Source organism: Miniopterus natalensis, chromosome 1 (genome assembly GCF_054644295.1).
Source record: "Miniopterus natalensis isolate mMinNat1 chromosome 1, mMinNat1.hap1, whole genome shotgun sequence".
Classification (NCBI taxonomy): domain Eukaryota; kingdom Metazoa; phylum Chordata; class Mammalia; order Chiroptera; family Miniopteridae; genus Miniopterus; species Miniopterus natalensis.
The window spans coordinates 84730674-84749577 of NC_142081.1; the positions used below are offsets into that span (position 1 = coordinate 84730674).

The following is an 18904-nucleotide window of genomic DNA, read 5'->3' on the forward strand; positions in this document are numbered from 1 at the left end:
TGCAAAACTATAAAACTCCTAGAAAATAACAGGAGACAATCTAGATGAACTTGGGTTTGGCGGTGACTTTTTAGATAAAATATCAAAGGCACAATTCATGAAAGAAATAATTGATATGCTGGACTTTGCTAAAACTGAAAATTTCTGCTCTACAAAAGACAATGTCAAATGTCAACAGAATGAGAGGACAAGTCACAGACCAGGAGAAACTATTTGCAAAAGGCACATCTGATAAAGGACTATTATAGAGAGGAAGGAAGATGGTGGAACCCTGACAAAAAGGAGAGGCCCTTGCTTCCAGCCATGGACTGGATTTACAGCTAAAATACTGCATAGCCAGCTTGGAGAAATATACCTGATTGGACATATTTCCAGTAAGGAACACTGAACATCATAGAGTCTGGTTAAGAGAGGGGGGCACAGAAAGGGGAGACCCCTGAAGCCAGTGCTTGCCTGCAAAGTCTGAAGGTTAGAGGCTGCAAGGCTCCCTCCTTTGGGAGTGTGGATTGGCATGCAAAAGCTGGGATCTCAAACCTGGAGCGAAGGAGAAGGGAAGGAGGGCCCATGCTCGGAGGGCAGAGGGACTCAGGGGAACAGAGTGCCTGTGAGCAGAGGATCACGCATTCCCAGTGAAACAACACGCCTCATGGCGGCAGCTGGGACAGGAGAGTTTCACGCCGGGTACTGACCGCAGGAAAGGCTGTCCCGCACAGTGTGGCTCCAGAAGAGAAACGGGCCAGAGGGCCTGCACTCAGAAGCGACCTAAAGGGACCCTCTGCTTTGCTCTAAGGCACTGTGTAGAACCCCAGAAAGCATTTGAACTGTGTGGCACAGAAAAGGGAAAGAGAGCCCTCCAGCCTCCAGAGAAGGAACAGAGCCGCCATCGGGGGGATTGGGGCTCCAGCCACAGGAGCGGCCAGTGGAGTGAAGAGGAATTTTTTGACCTGCTCTGAGGGGAGCCGGGATCGTGCACAAGGAGCTGCCCCAGCTTTACTGCGATCAGCTGTGCAGGAGGCCTGCGTGGGGCTGGCTTTGTGACACTTGCTGCTTGGTTCCAAGGCGCAGGGGCACCAGGACCTTGCACAGCCGGTTCAATACCCATTTGTTGCTTTGTGCATTTAGGATTGCTGAACGGGCATCCACCTTCCTGGCTTGATTTGGGAAGAAGGACCAGGGAAAGCGGGATTTCTGTTTGCATAGTGGAGAGTTGAAATGAGTGCCCTGTGAGATCAGCCAACCAGATCTGGGAAAGGAGGGTTGGAACATGCCTGCCTCTCCTGCAGGCTAGGGGCACCACCCCAACAGGAAAGGGGCTGGCTGAGCTCACGGAAGCCCCAGATATGCTCTGAAGACCCAGTCCTGAGGGGGGAGGTAGTAGAGCTCACAGGATGACAAGTTTCTCAGGGACTACTGTTTGGGAACTGGAGGAAAAGCTGGAAACCCCTGCTGGCAGGCAACACGCACACCTGAGTCTTATTTAATCAAACCCACTGAGCCCAGGCTGCTGAAACTGTCCATACAGAAAAGGCAAAGGACTGAATTCAATCTGCACCTGCAGCAGGCCATTGTATGGGGAACTAGAATTGGAGGACAGGGTAGAGGCTGAGTTGGCTTTGAAGCAGAGACTAACTTCCCCACAGTGACTGTCTGACAACAAAACCTCTAAGTAAGGGGAGCAATATCACGAGCTACACTAGCCACCCTGCACACCAAAGACTCTAGATAAAGACCAGGCAACCACAAGGGGGAGGCAAAATAGTTGACAAATGGAGGTGGTCCACAGAGAGCCTCAGACCAGCCAACTACCTGAGGACACCAAAGCAAAACCTAGACAGCTCCAAACATTGGCTGACACAAAAGTATCTCTCAAGAGACCTGAAATCAGCATACAAAACAGTAAGCCTCCGAAAACATAAGCCCAGAGGAAACACACCTGGTTCACTACTTTTTCTTCTTAGAAAAAAGAGGGAAAAGAAAAAACTTTATTTTTAAAGTTTTTGTTTTCAATTTTTTCATTTTTTAAAAAATCTGTTTTTTCTTACTTTGCTAGTCATGTTTTTGCTTTGTTTTGTTTTTTGTTGTATTATCAAGATTTTTCTTGCTATTCTCTGCTTTACTGCTGGGATATTATCATTATAATTAATAAGTTTATTGCTTTTCTCTGCTGTTTCCCCCATATCTCTTATTGGCCTCCTTCCCTGCCCTTGCTTCACCTCTCTCTTCTTGTTCCATTGGCATAACTTTTTTTTCCTTTTCTTTTTCTCCCCTTTTAGTCTCTGTCTTCCTGTCTTTTTGTTTGTTTATGTTTCTCTCTTTATTTTTATTTTTTATATTTCAACCATTTTCCTATTCCTATGCTCTACCCTTAATTTTTTGCTCACTCTTCTTACCTTTCAGAATCTTTTCTCTGCCCCTTTCATCTCCAGTAGCTTCTCTGTTTTTTACTTTTTATTTCATTTTATTATTATTATTTTACTATTAATAATAATATCCTTTTCTCTCTCTCTCTCTTTTTTTTTTTTTTTGCTTTAGCATTTGTGTTCTCACTTTGCTCTCCCAATTCTACTTTCTGTTGGGTTGTTTTCATTGTGATTGACAGGATATTTTGTAAGTTATAATTTGTTCCCTAGCAGTTTGGTTGTGTTTTGTCAGCACCTGTAAAACACCTCACCCAACATGGTGGTGACAGACCCTCAGAGGTAGCCAATCTTAGAAGAGAGCCCTCCCAAGAATGCATCAACAACAATCTAGACCCAAGCACAACAGGAGAGCTTAAATAACCCACAAAAGGGATACCTATAAAAGGGACACACCTAGAGCCAAGAGCTCAGAAGTATAAGGAAAATATACCTAAGGGTCCCAATGGACACACAGTACAAAATCCCAACCCACAAGCCTGGGAGACAACAAATATATCTAATATACAGATACAAACACTAAGAGCCACCAAGTGGGGAGACAAAGAGCCCCCAAACTAAAGAAAAGAAAAATCACCAGAAAAAGACCTTGATGAGATGGAGTTAAGCAAGTTACCAGAAACAGAGTTCAGAGTAAGGGTTATACAGATACTCAAGGAAATTAATGAGAACAACAAGACACTTAATGGGAAGGTCCTGGAACTTAGTGAAAGTATAAAAACAGAGCTACATATAATAAATAAGAACCAGGCAAAAATGAAGAATGCAATATCTGACATCAAAAATACACTGAAAGGAATTAAAAGCAGGCTCAATGAAGCAGAGGACAGAATAAGTGATTTAGAAGATAAGGTAGAAAGAACCACTCAATCAGGGCAGCAAAAAGAAAATACACTTAAAAAGCGTGAGGACAGTTTAAGAGAACTTTGGGACAAAATGAAGCAAAACAACATTCGCATCATAAGGGTTCCAGAATGGGAGGAAAGTCAGCAAGGGATAGAGAACCTTGTGGAGGAAATTTAAACAGAAAACTTCTCAAAGCTGGTGAAAGAGAAAACCACAGAAGTTCAGGAAGCACATACGGTTCCAAACAAGAGGAACCCAGAGAGACCCACTCCAAGACACATCATAATTAAAATGGGAAATGTTATGGACAAAGAGAGAATATTAAGGACTGCAAGAGAGAGACAAGCAGTGATCTACAAGGGAACTCCCATAAGGCTAACAGCAGATTTCTCAACAGAAACACTTCAGGCCAGCAGAGAGTGGCATGAAGTTCTCAAAGTAATAAAATGCAACCAAGACTGCTTTATCCACAAGGCTATCATTTAAAACTGAAAGTGAAATAAAGAGCACTCAAGACAAAAGAAGGCTAAAGGAGTTCAGTACAACCAAACCAGCATTGCAAAAAATGCTAAAAGGACTGCTTTAAAAAGAAGAAATACTGAGACAAAGGTACATTGGCATACAGGGGAAAAATGGCATTAAATAAGTATATGTCAGTAATAAACTTAAATGTAAATGGATTAAATGCTCCAATCAAAAGACATAGGGTATCTGGATAAGAAAACAGGACCCAAATATATGTTGTCTAAAAGAGACCCACCTGAAAGCAAAAGATTCACACAAGCTAAAAGTGAAGGGATGGAAAAAAAATATTCCATGCAAATGAAAATAAAAAGAAGCTGGAGTAGCAATACTTATTTCTGACAAAACAGACTTCAAAATGAAGACCATAACAAGAGACAAAGAAGGTCACTACATAATACTAAAAGGATCAATCCAACAGGAGGAAATAACCTTAAAAATATATGTGCACCAAATAAAGTAGCACCATAAATATATAAAAAATTTCTTGGTGGACTTTAAGAGGAAGATCGACAGCAACAAAATCATAGTGGGGGACTTTAACAACCCACTGCCATTATTAGATCATCAGGAGAAAAAATCAACAGGAAAACAGAGACCTTACATTACATACTAGATCTAATGGATTTAATCAACATTTACAGAGCATTTCATCCCAAAGCAGCAGAATACACATTCTTCTCAAGTGCACATGGAACATTCTCAAAAATAGACCACATGTTAGGACACAAAGCAAGTCTCTACAAGTTCAAGCAGACTGAAGTCATATCAAGCATCTTCACTGATCACAATGGCATGAAACTAGAAATCAACCTCCATAAAAAAGCTCAAAAATATTCAAACACATGGTAGCTAAATAGCATGTTATTAAACAATTAATAGGTTACCAATTAGACAAAGGAAGAAATTAAAAACTTCCCAGAAAAAAACAAAAATGAACAGACAGCAACTCCAAATCTATGGGTCACAGAGAAAGCAGTCCTAAGAGGAAAGTTCACAGCATTACAGGCATACCTCAAGAAACAAGAAAAAGCTCTATTAAACCATCTAACACAACAATTAAGAGAACTAGAAAGGAAATAATAATAAAAGCCCCAAGGAAGTAGAAGGAAGGAAATAATAAAGATCAGAGCAGAAATTAATGACACAGAGACCAAAAAAACAATACAAAAGATCAATGAAACCAAGAGCTGGTTCTTTGAAAAGATAAATAAGATTGATGCACCTTTAGCCAGACTCATAAAGAAACAAAGAGAGAGGACAAAAATAAAATCAGAAATGAAAGAGGTGAAGTAACAAAAATACAAATACAAGGACACCACAGATATACAAAGGATTGTAAGAAAATACTACTAGCAACTATACGCCAACAAGCTGGACAACCTGGATGAAATGGACAAATTCCTAGAAACATACAATCTTACAAAATTCAATCAGAAGAAATTGGCAAGCCTGAATAGGCTGCCAACAACTGATGAAATTGAAGCAATAATAAATAAAATTCCCAGCAAACAACAGTCCTGGCCCAGATGGATTTACAGGCGAGTTTTACCAAACATTCAAAGAATAATTAACACCCATTCTCCTCAAACTATTCCAGAAAACTCAAGAGGAGGGAAAACTCCCAAATTCTTTTTATGAAGCCAGCAACAGCCTAATCCCAAAACCAGATAAAGACACTACAAAGAAAGAAAATTACAGGCCAATATCCCTGAGGAACATAGATGCTAAAATCCTCAACAAAATACTAGCAAACCGGATCCAGCAATACATTAAAAAGATCATACACCACAACCAAATGGGATTTATTCCAAGGATTCAAGGGTGGTATAATATTCACAAATCAATAAATGTGATACATCACATAAACAAAATGAAGGACAAAAATCATATGATCATATCAATAGACGCAGAAAAAGCATTCGACAAAATCCAGCAAGCATTTCTGATAAAAACTCTCAGCAAAGTGGGAAGAGAGGGATCATACCTCAACATAATAAAGGCCATATACAACAAACCTACAGCCAACATCACACTGGATGGTTAAAAACTAAAACCATTTCCCTTAAAAACAGGAACAAGAAAGGGATGTCCGCTTTCACCACTCTTATTCAACACAGTACTGGAGGTCCTTGCCACAGCCATCCGACAGGAAGAAAACATAAAAGGTACCCAAATTGGAAAGGAGGAAGTAAAACTGTCATTATCTGCTGATGACATAATATTGCACATAGAAAACCCTAAAGACTCCATCAAAGTAATACTAGTTTGGATAAAAGAATTCTGCAAGGTAGCTGAATACAAAATTAACATCTGAAAATCAACAGCATTTTTATACACCAACAACAAACTCTCAGAAAGAGAAACTAAAAAAGTAATACCATTTACCATTGCAACTAAAAAAATAAGATATCTAGGAATAAACTTAACTAAGGATGTAAAAGACCTGTACTTGGAAAACTACAAGACACTGAAAGAAAAAAAAAAAGGAAAAAAAAGAAGATATATACAAGTGGAAGAATATACCATGTTCATGGATCATAATAATTAATATCATTAAAATGTTCATACTACCCAAAGCAATCTACAGAGTCAATGCAATTCCTAATAAAATTCCAACAGCATATTTCACAGAGCTACAACAAATATTCCAAAAATTTATATGGAACCAAAAAAGATCCCAAATAGCCGCAGCAATTTTGAGAAAGAAGAACAGAGTGGGAGGGATCACTTGACCAGAAATCAAACTATACTACAAAGCCACTGTAATCAAAATAACCTGGTATTGGTACACCAACAGACATATAGATCAATGGATCAAAACAGAGACCCCAGAAATAGACCCATGCCATTGTGGTCAGTTATTATTTGACAAAGAAGGCAAGAGCATACAGTGGAGTCAAGACAGTCTCTTCAATAAATGGTGTTGGGAAAACTGGACAGATACATGCAAAAAAATGAAACTAGATCACCAATTACTCCATACACAAAAATAAATTCAAACCAGATAAAAGACTAAAATGTAAGTTGTAAAACCATAAAAGTCCTCTAAGAAAACATAGGCAGTAAAGTCACAGACATCCCACGTAGTGGAATTTTCACTGATACATCTCCTAGGGCAAGAGAAACAAAGGAAAAAATGAACAAATGGGACTACATCATACTAAAAAGCTTCTGCAGAGCAAAAGAAATCAGCCTCAAAATACCAAATAATCCCATGGCATGGGAGAACATATTTGCTGAGGATGCATCTAATAAGGGACAAATTTCTAAAGTGTACAAAGAACACATACAACTCAACAAGAAGACAAACAATTCAATTTAAAAATGGGCAAAGGAGTTAAATAGACACTTCTCCAAAGAAGAAATACAGATGGCCAAGAGACATATAAAATGCTCAAGGTCACTAATCATCAAAGAGATGCAAATTAAAATCACGAGGTATCACTTAATACCTGTCAGAATGACTACCATCAACAAATCAACAAACAACATGAGCGGACAAAGACGTGGAGAAAGGGGAACCCTGGTACACTGCTGGTGTGAATACAGACTGGTGCAGCCACTATGGAAAACAGTATGAAGGTTCCTCAAAAAATTAAAAATGGAACTGCCTTTTGACCCAGTGATCCCTCTTCTTGGAGTATATCCTAAGAAGCCAGAAACACTAATCAGAAAGAATATATGCACCCTTATGTTCATAGCAGCACAATTTACAATAGCTAAGATCTGGAAACAGCCCAAGTGCCCATCAGTAGATGAGTGGATTAAAAAGCTGTGGAACATTTATACCATTGAATACTATGCAGCTGTAAAGAAGATGGATCTCATACCCTTTGGGACAGTATGGATGGACCTGGAGAATATTATGCTAAGTGAAATAAACCAGGCAGAGAAAGACAAACATCATATGATCTCACTTATATGTGAAATCTAAAGAACATAATAAACTGATGAGCAAAATAAGAGTCACTGTCATGGAAGCATGGATCAGACTCAGGAATCTCAGAGGGAAGATGGAGGGGTGGGTGGGGTGGAGGAGAGATTGACCAAAGAATTTGTATGCATATATGCACAACCCATGGACACAAGACAATAGTGTGGTGAAGGCCTGGGGAAGAGAGTGGGTTCAGGGTGGAAGGGGTCAATGGGGAAAAAAGAGGATATCTGTAATATTTTGAACAATAAAAAAAAAGGACTATTACAGAAAAATAGCATTTTAAAAAATCTTAAACTAAACAGTAAGAAAACAAACCACCAAATTTAAAAATGGGCCAAAAATCTTATCAGACATGTCACCAAAGAAGATATATAGGTGGCAAACAAATGTATGAAAAGATGTTCCACATCATCTGTCATGAGGGAAATGCAAATTAAATAAAAATGAGATACTATTACACACATTTATGTATGGCCAAAATTCAGAACACTGTCAACCAAATGCTGGCCAGGATATGGAGCAACAGGAACGCTCATTCACTGCTGGTGAGAATGCAAAATGGTACAGCCACACCGGTGGCAGTTTCTTACAAAACTAAACATACTCAACAAACAATCCAGCAATCCGTCTCATTGGTTTTTACCCAAAGGAGTTGAAAACTATATCCACAAAAAAACATGTACAAGAATGTTTATAGTAGCTTTATTCATAAGTGCCCCAACTTGAAAGAACTCAAGATGTCCGTCAGTAGATGAATGGATAAACTGTGGTACACCCAGACAATGTAATATATTTCAGAACTAAAAAGAAATGAGCTATCAAGCCATGAAAAGACATAGAGGAACCTTAAATATATATTACTAAGTGAAAGAAGCCAATCTGAAAAGGCTGCATACTGTTGATTCCAACTATATGACAATCTGGAAAAGGCAAAACTATGGAGATATTAAAAAGATGAGTATTTTCCAGGGATTGGGAGGTAGGGATAAATAGGTAAAACACAAAGGATTTTTAGAGCAGTGAAAATACTCTGTATGACACCATAATGATGGATACCTGTCGTTATACATTTGTCCAAACCTATAGAATATACAGCACCAAGAGTAAACCCTAATTAAACTATGGATATTGGGTGATAAAAAATGTGCCAATGTAGGTTCATCAATTGTAACAAATGTACCTCTCTGGTGGGGGATGTTAGAGCAGGGAGGCTATTCATGCAGAGGGAAGGTATGGGGTATATGGGAAATCTCTGTACCTTCCCCTCAATTTTGCTGTAAACCTAAAGCTGCTCTAAGAACACAAAGTCAATTTAAAAAATTAAAAAATTTTTCATGTGCATAATTCAAAAGGACACAAAAGAGCTCAAAAATAAGGTTTCTAAGCAAAAGTGATTTAAGCAAGATTTGCAATGTGCCTTTTCCTCTTTGCAGATGTACAGCCTACTTTTTTGGAAGGAAGAGAAAAACCTGCAGAATATCTCACTTAAGGACAGGTAACAATCACAGACTCTGAAATCCATTTGCTTTATTTGAGAAGGAAAAATATTAGGTGATGGGGCCAGAGAATCTGTAATACCTCTATAAGATTTCCTGAGTGTTGTCCATGATAGCACCGCTAATATACCAACTAATTTCAGTAAGTCTGTTGATAAGTCAATAAAACATGACATAAGGATGCTGTTCTTTAACTAATCTAACTTGTTCCAGGTCTGTATTTTAAAATATCTAGTGTAATGTATGATCTACATGTCCTTTAAGCACTCCTTCCTAAATATTGCTTCTTTCAAGTCATACTGACAAATACTGAGTGCAGGGAGCACCTCTTTGTCTTTCCTGAAATATGTCTGGAGAGCACCTGTTCAAAGCAGCTAGACAAATATAAATCCATCTACTTTAACAGGGAGTCTAAGGGCAAGGTTAAGATTCTTCCGTAAAGCTAAAGAGCGTAACAACACAGCTTGAATAAAAAGCCAGCTCACCTCAGCTTCTGGGAAGCTAAAGGAGGCAAGGCCAAGATTCTCCTCTGAAAATTAGGCAGACTAATGGATGATAAAGACCCCAGTGTTCTAGTCCACATAGTTTGACCTTGAGTATCTAAGTCGGAAATATACCTGAGGTAGGAATAACCAGACATCTTGGGCCAACCTAAAACACCCCTTAAATTCATGACTTAAATTAATGCTTCTTCCACGTCCACAAACCAAGGAAAATTACTTGTAAAATAATTCCCAGATGTGCTACTTAACAGGTGTGTCCAATTTGTGAAAATTTATCAAAGTGTATACTTATCTGAGCACTTTTCTGTATGCATTTTACTTTTGAAAGTTTCATTTATATATGTATATATATTAAATATGTATATACACTTACATACATATATGTCTATAAAATAACGAACAGAGGTAATGTAAGGTATGGGTAGATCCTCAAATAAGGAAAAGAGGTGATATATTTATAGCATGTTATTTACAACCATTTAAAGGCTGGAAATAATTTCTAGAACATAATTTCACTCCAGTAACAAATGCTGATGAATAATCATCAGATATAAGTAAATGACTCCCTCAACTATATTTCACCTTTTCATTAACTGGATTTTCATAAATATTTGCTTGCATTTTAATTTTATATGCACTTTTAAAAACAAAGATTACTTTTTTAAAATAGGAAGAGAAATGATATATGAATGCTGATGCCAGGAGATGTTGAAGTAGCTTCATTTTTTTAAAAATTTGATATATTTAAATATAATTATCATTATTTTAATTAAATATATATACTTATTACATCTTACTCATCTATTACTATTTCTTATGAAAATAATGACTTTATTATCAAACAAGTGAAACAACCCAGAATGTCATTTTATATCATATGCAAAATTATCTGCTATTAACAGTTCAAAGGGAATCTGGAATATTTAAATGAGACTGGTAATCCGATGTCCTCTAAATTAATCAAGGAGTCTTTTCTGTGTTTTCTGGTATGATTACAAAAGAATTCTATCTAGAAGAAAAGCCTAAGAAAAATTAAAAGCACTCAAATCAATTTATTTTGTCAAGATTTCTTAGGTGACCTCTTTACTGGTACAGTAACAAGGTATTTGGAAATGTGTGTAAGCAATTATTCAGTGCAGCCTCTCCTATGGAAGAGAGGCTCCTCTGAGCTCAATGAACTACGATAATTCTACCCACCCTCACATTCCAGTTCACTCACCCACATCTACCCTCATGCTTAAGAGATAAGCATTTAGAAGCTATGAAAGCAGAGAAGTTAAGTCTTCTGTCTAAGACAAATGGCATCAAGAGCGCTATCACAAAGTGCAAACACTGAAAAGTTCCTCTCCACCAGAACACAAGTATTCTTTGCATTAACTGAAAGCTCTGCATTTTTTAGACCTCAAAGATTTTTATTCCCAGCCCAGTACAATCACAGTCATGTATATATGTTAAGTATTACCGACCAAAAAGACGGTCACATGACTTTTACCCCAGGGTGAACATTACCAAGTAGCAAGCTTTATGAAGTCATTACTAAATACTTAGCGCTGGCTAGGCTACAAGAGTAGTTCAAAATAGGGGCCCAGCCCAGAAGGGACTTATAACTGAGATAAGAAAATAGCTTTTACATACAAGGTAGTAAACAAACAAGATGGCATTATATAGAGAAAAACAAAATAAGACAGTACAGTAAGCTAATGTTGCCAAAAAACAAACCAGAAAAGAAGCTTCTGCGTTGGATTTTTAAAGGATGAGTAGAAAATAAAAAAGGAAGACACTACAAACGAAAACCTATGGCAGTACCCAATTGTGAGGAGGTATGTATTTACAGGGGCACACGTCTACATGCCTGCAGAGGGTCGATTTGCAGAGAGGAATAAAAGCCTAAAGAGACTGATCTGATTATACAACAGGTTTATATGTTTAAAAGCTTAAAGCTGAATACTTAGTTACAGGTTAGCACAATATCAAGAACAATGGAATCTGGATATGATTAGGAACAATAGCCTAACACTTGACTGTGCCAGCCACAGTACTTTAAGTATGTAGGCATGCCTCGTTTTACAGCACTTCACTTTATTGTGCTTCACAGAGGTTGTGGTTTGTCTTTTTACACATATAAACTGAAGGCAAAACCCTCCACCAGCAAAAAAATTAGAACCCACTTCACTGCGGTGATCTGCAATATCTCAAGGTCTGCCTGTATCCTCTGATTTTAAGCTTACTGCAACCCTATAACCTAAATAGGGTTAGGTTAAAAAGTAAATAAATATACTTTTATTACTGTCTCAGTTTACATATGAGAAAACTGATTATTAGGAACATTTACAATTTATTCAAGGTCATACAGATAGTTGGTAAGTGGCAGAACTGAAGTCCGAACATAGCAACTTCAGACCCCTTAAAAGTCCACAAGGAAGAAGTCCTCTTCAAAAGGAATGTAATACAAGTGATGTTTTAAAATCTCATAATGGGATACAGGGTAAATTGAAGGCCGCATATTCACCAAAGTAGTAGCTACAGTAAAGCCTGAGTGAGAGGTAAATGTATTAAGACTAGAATGATGGCAATGAGGTTAGAATACAAGGGACTAGTGCAGTAGAGAATGTCAAGGGGGAAAAGCAGGTTTAAAAGTGAAATAAATGTTAAAAAGATGCTGGGATTCAAATATGACTCCACAGTTCCTAGTCTTAGATATAAAAAGACTAGTGGTACCATAAACAGAGATGTTAGGATTCAAATATGACTCCACAGTTCCTCATCTTAGATATAAAAAGACTAGTGGTACCATAAACAGAAGTTGGGTAAATTAAAAAGTGGACCTGCTTTTCCACTTTAAATCTCTGAATGAGGTCAAGATGAGATATCCAAATGAAAATGTCCAACAGACAATGGGAGCAATGAGACCAAAGCTTGATTAGATGAACAGGGTTGGATTAATACTGTACTAATTTTATATGTATGTATATTTCTTAAACCAAAGGGGACATTGCTTTAACACAGAAAACTAACAACTGTTACAAAAAAAAAAAGAAGAAAAAAACCCTTAATAACGTAACACTTCCCCACACAGTAACACATTTCCAAAGCAGCAAAAGCACTTCTGCATGTTAGTTCAAGACAAAAACTCCACTTACTCAGGTCCCTTGCAAACAATTCCACACCCATCACAGTTGTTTTGTAGCCATTTTTTGGAAGACAAAATATTGAGACTGTCTGCTAAAATACATATAGAAATTTAGCCAAAATTAGGCTTTCCACTTAACAGTATCAATTTTTTTAATTCTAATCAATTTAATGCATATAAACAAATAATGAATTTTATTAAATGTCAGGAAACCAATAATGGATTTACATTAGCAACCAGGCACATAAAGAAGACATCTGCAGACAATACAAAACATTACAATTGGAAATGTCATCTAGTCTATATCTACATGGCTAGATATTGTCAAAACGATTGCTTTAAAAGAAACAGAATGAAACATACAGTATATCATTTATGTTAATAATCATTTAACACTGTATATGTTCTTAAAATTATAGACATACCATATACAAAAGCACATTCACAGAAAGATTGGAGGGTACACACAAATTCATACTAGCAATTCCATGTGAGGAAGAAAGGGAAATAGAATGTGGAGGGAAAGAAAATATACTTCAACTTTATCTACAATTGCTTGTTTCTTTCACTACCTAAAAAAGAAATCTGAAACAAATATGCCAAAATGTTAACACCTGTTAATTTGGATAAAGGTCATACGGTGTTTGTTTTGTCATTCGATATTTCTGAAATGTCACCTAAATTTTAAAAGGGGGAGGATCCAAATCTCTCACCTCATGAAAATTATTCTCACACAGAGAATATCTGACATAACTTGTCTGAATAATCCAGGGTGAACAGAGTAAGGCTAACTCCTATTTTGGACTAACATATTTCTTCAAATAGAATGGCCTAATTAGCAGATCTAAACTCTGGTTTGAATCCAGAAATTCATCTATAGAGTGGGTCTTCACTATGGGTAAGTCCTCAACTAGGAAAGGTCACCCGGAAGAGTCCAGAGGAAGAAGCTACTAAAGACAATTCTGAATAAATCCAATGTCTTCCCTCCCACTCCCAATCATTATTCCCATTGCCTTTACAACTCTGTCCTCAAAAGCCAACCACCAGCAGGGACATTCTGCTGCACAGTGGCTCCTTTCACTACAAGAAGTGAACCTCTGAATTAGTCTTTTGGGTTAGTCGTTTGCTAACTACAGAAATGCACAGCGTGCTCTTTAAGAAATTCACGCATTCATTCAATAATCATTTATACCACATGGGCACCAACAATATAAAAATAAGGGTAAAATCCCTACCCTCAGAGACATTTGTATTAATTCTTCCTCCTCCCAATTTCTTAGTCTTAAAATGTTCCCATCATCAAACTCAAAAAAATTCAAGTATACACTGTGGCTAAATGATCCCTTATTATTACAGTAGTTCCCCCCTTATCTGGCAGGGATACATTCCAAGACCCCCAGTGGATGCTTGAAACCACAGATAGTACCAAACCCTATATACACTGTTTTTCCCTATACATACATACTTATGGGCAGAGAATGTACACAGTGGAGACGCTGAACAAAGGGATGATTCAAGACCTGGGCAGGATGGAGCAGGAAGGTTCGAGATTTCATCCTGCTACTCAGAATGACATGCAATTTGAAACCTATAAATTGTTCATTTCTGGACTTTGCCATTTAATATTTTTGGACTGCAGTTGGCAATGAGTACTGAAACCTCAGAAAGTGAAACCACAGATAAGGGAGAGCAACTGTACTGTGGGCAACTGTACTGTCAAGTGCAAAAGTAAGTAGAACATGTGAAATGAGATCAGGTCATTTGAACAGGCCAAGAGCTTAGGAAGGTCAGTGCTTCCCCACTGTGCCCCCGACTGTGCCCCAACACAACAGGCCAGACAAGGGCCACTCCTGGGGAAATGCAGATTAAAGAGAACAAGGAAATGCAGGCTCATGCATCTTGTTGTATTTTTTTTAACCAATAAGAGATTCAGTAGAGATTCAGTTTAGCAACTGCTAAGACCCCTTAAACTAAGAGAACAAAAATAAATAAAAAGAAAACATTACTATGCACCAACTCTAGCCTTGATAGTTTTAAGAATGAGATATAAAAAAGTAATATAGTGATGCTGTAGTTCACCCCTCAGGAAACAAAATTCCTTTTACTGGGCTTATACATAAAGGAGGCTAGTGCAATACCTAGTACTCTTGACTCTAGATTCATAATAGCAACAGAGTAATTAAATGTCTTCAAATCTAGACCTTCCCAAAGACAGGCTAGGGTCCAGTCACAAGGAAGGTGTGACCACCAAGGCCCTAATCACCTCAGAAGAGGGAAAGGACAGACCAGGTGGAGGTCACAATGCAACCTCCACATGACAGGGTCAAACTGTCCCACAAGAGACAAGTGGGAATGCGCCTGCAGAGGCCATCCAGGGTGACGATTCAGGCAAGAAAAAGAAAATGTGTGTTTTGGAACACATTCCTATGTTTGAATAGAGCATGAGTAAAAAATAATAATGGAAAATAACCATATTTGGGACTAAATAAGATAGGCTTTAGAAGTCAAATAAGGTCATTTGGACTCAGTGTGGTAGAGCCAAAGAATCAACAGCCATCTCCAAGAAGGAAAATCACTTTTGTACGGAATGCAGGGAAATCACGAAGGCCAGTCAGCTAAGGGCTGATTACTGCCATCTAGACAAGAGGCATGAATATCTGATCTAAGGTGTAGCAGCAGTAATACAGAAAGAAGAATAACAACATGAGACATGGTGAAAAGAAATGATAGCATCTTGGCCCTAGCTGGTTTGGCTCAGTGGTTAGAGCATCAGCCAACGGACGGAAGGGTCTGGGGTTCGATTCTGGTCAAGGGCACATACCTCAGTTGCAGGCTTGATACCCTGCCCTGCCTGGGAAGCAACCAATAAATGGGTCTCTCTCACATCTTTCTTTCCTTCTTTCTTTCTCTCCCTTTCTCTCCTTCTCCCCCGCCCTTTCTCTCCCCTTCCCTCTCCCTCTCTCTCTCCTTCCCCCCTTCCACTCTTTTTGAAAAGCAATGGAAAAAATATCCTCGGGCGAGGGTTAAAAAAAAAAAAAAAGAAATCACAGCATCTGGTTACTGACTAAAAATCAGCTGTTTAAAGTATTTAACAATATTGTTAATTAATAATGATTATCAACTACCATTTATTAACAGTTAATTTGTGCCAGACACTATATTAAGTGCTTTCTAGTGTTACCTGATTTAATTCTCATCACCATCATCTGAGATAGGTACTATTATGAGCCAAGAAAACTGAGGCAGAGAGATTAAATGACTTGCCTAAATTCAGAAGACCATCAATGAGCAGAGCTGGTATTTGAATCCAAAAATGTTTAGAATATTATTCAACCTTGAAAAGAAGGAAATGCTTCCATTTACAACAATACAAAAAAACCTGGAGGACATTACTACATGATAACACTTATCAATGAATCTAAAATAGTCAAACTCATAGAAGCAAAAGGTAGAATGATGGTTGCCAGGGACTGGAGGAGAAAGGAAGTGGGGATACCAGAAAAAGTACAAAGTTTCTGTTGTACAAGATGAATCAGTCCTAGAGATCTACTGTACAGCATAGCACCTATAGTTAACAATACTGTATTGTCTTCTTAAAATTTTGCTAAGAGAGTAGAATTTATGTTGAGTATTCTTTTCACAAAATAATAATAAAAAGAGAAGAATATTTTAGAGGCGACAAAAAAGTAGGTGTAAGGCATAGATTGTGGTGATGGTTTGTTTCATGGGTGTACACAAGCATACCATGGAGGTGTTGCAGGTTTCATTCCACGCCACCAAAATAAAACAAGTGTATTTTTTTTTTGCTGGTGGAGGGCCTTGCCTTCAGTTTTTAAAAATCACAACACCTTTGAAAAACAATAAAGCGAGGTATGCCTGTACTTAACTCCAAACTCATTAAGTTGTATACATTAACTACGTACAGCTTTATGTATGTCAATCACCCCTCAATAAAGTGGTTTTTAAAAAGTTCTGTTTAAGCCCTGGCCAGGTAGCTCAGTTGGTTAGAGTGTCATCCCCATACACCAAGGTTTTGGGTTCAATCTCCGGTTAGGGCACATACAAGAAGCAACCAATAACTGCATAAATAAGAGAAACAATGAATCGATGTTTCTCTCCTCCCACCCCCCACCTTCCTCTCTGCAGCTAAAATCATTTTTTTTGAAAGTACTGTTTAATTTTACAGTCCACATTCATAATCATTAGGATATATATACACACACATACACAGAGGGTGTCCCAAAAAACTGTATAGACACTTTAACAGCTGAGAGCTCAATTTTGAAAATGAAATGTAGTTTAATAAACACTGCCTTCACAATTATTCAAAGTGTGTGTATACATTTTTGGGGGCATCCTATCTATACACATGGCCTTAAGGTTTCAGTTACCAAGGAAATAAACACTGATTAAACAAGGAAGAGAACTGGGAAACAGACTGTCCAGGACATCAACCCCGCCTTCTCACAATGAGGCTTTGGGCCCTGAGGACACTAGTTTAGCTGAAAAACTAGGAGAATCAGCTGTTTATGAACATTCCCCTAAAAAGGAAGTACACAGATAGTTCCTGTTAGTTCTATTGGAACCGTGATGTAATCCTAACATTATCACAGGCAGCTGCATGCCTCACTGGGCACCAAAGGGCCAAAGAAAGGAATGCCACTTGCTATTCCAGCCAATGTGCACCCCCCCTCCCACACACACACACACACCTTCCAATGAGTTTTGTATCCTTGGTTAATTAAATAGGGACCTGAGTCTAATTCACAGTGGATGTGGAAATGTTCTCTTCCTACCAATCTGTATACCACCTGAAAATGTTATCACTGGTTTTAGCAGAAGAGCACTTGAAATCAAATACGCCAACTCTTAAGACATTCAAATATCCAGGAGATTCCATTGAGCAACTGCAAACTTTTCAGCAAAAGGGCTCAGGTGGACTCACTGAACTGGAGCTCAGGGGAACCACTCACTGGCAGTTTAGAAGTCACTCATACAGAAAGGATAGCCAAAACCACTAACACAATGGAGCAAAGGCCCAACTTTGGGGGATGGGGTCCTGAAGGCACTCCCACACTTACGGGACAGGAGCAAGAAGAAAAGCCAGTGGCAGAAACCAAGAAGAAAGTAAGCTGTCTGAGAAATAGGAGAACAAGGCTCTCCAATATCCAGTTACCAAGTCTAATCCATCATTCGGCCTAAATCTGTATTAAATGCATCCCTGTCCTGCCACCTTCTATTCCTCATTTCAACCCCTTACCCTCGTCCATCTGTACCATGTCAATGACCTCCTTGCCACATGACCTCATGTCAGGTGTGTCCCGTCCATGACCCCAACCATCCTGCGCGGGCACATGATGGTAACCTCCTGTAATGAGGATCCAGCATGGTGCAACTGCGCATGCGACACCAGCGCTCTGCTTGCTATAGTCTATATAACCACTGTACACAATAAAGGTGGAACAGTTCTCTCCATGTGGGCTCCACAGGCCTTCTTTACGCTGGGGATCTCGCCTCAGGAACACCCCTTGCAGCCTCCCTCTCCCGACACTTGGCTCAGTCGGCAGGATGAGGTGGGTTTCCCCTCACCTCCTACTGAGAACGACCCCCGGGTGCAGGACACGTGGCCCCCTACCTCGTGGTACCCGGCGGCGGCGTACCTACTGACGTGGGCACCGCCGGAAGATTGGGATCTGTGTCGCCCGGACCCGAGGAGGCCCTGAAGGCTCTGGAGCTCCTGGAGGCTAACATCCCTACTGGCCATAGCGAAGCCGCGGGCGGGTGCCGAGCATGTTTTCGTCTGTTCTCCAACGTGCTAGCCGAGAGAACCGGGAGTTGCAGGTGCAAGTTCAGCATTTGCAGCACAAGTAAGAAGAGCTGGAGCAGCAGTTGAGTGCAACTGAACGCTGCTTGCACGGTGTGGTCGTCGGTGCCTTCTTCCCGTGCGTGGAGTCCTTTGAGCCGGCTGAGAAAGAGAACAGGTCGTGCTGTCCAGCAACTGAGGGATTGCCTGGAGGACACAGGAGGTAGGACGGACTATCCCGAAGCTT

The 18904-nt window shown here is 39.0% G+C and overlaps 1 protein-coding gene and 1 pseudogene across 2 annotated transcripts in view; both read right to left on the reverse strand.

Annotated features, from left to right (window-relative positions):
* Positions 1–18618, reverse strand: part of LOC107536117 (large ribosomal subunit protein eL13-like) — a 31553-nt pseudogene extending 12935 nt beyond the window's left edge.
* The window catches only part of MPP7 (MAGUK p55 scaffold protein 7), a 289619-nt gene that overhangs the window by 254855 nt on the left and 15860 nt on the right, over positions 1–18904 (reverse strand). The window lies entirely within an intron of this gene.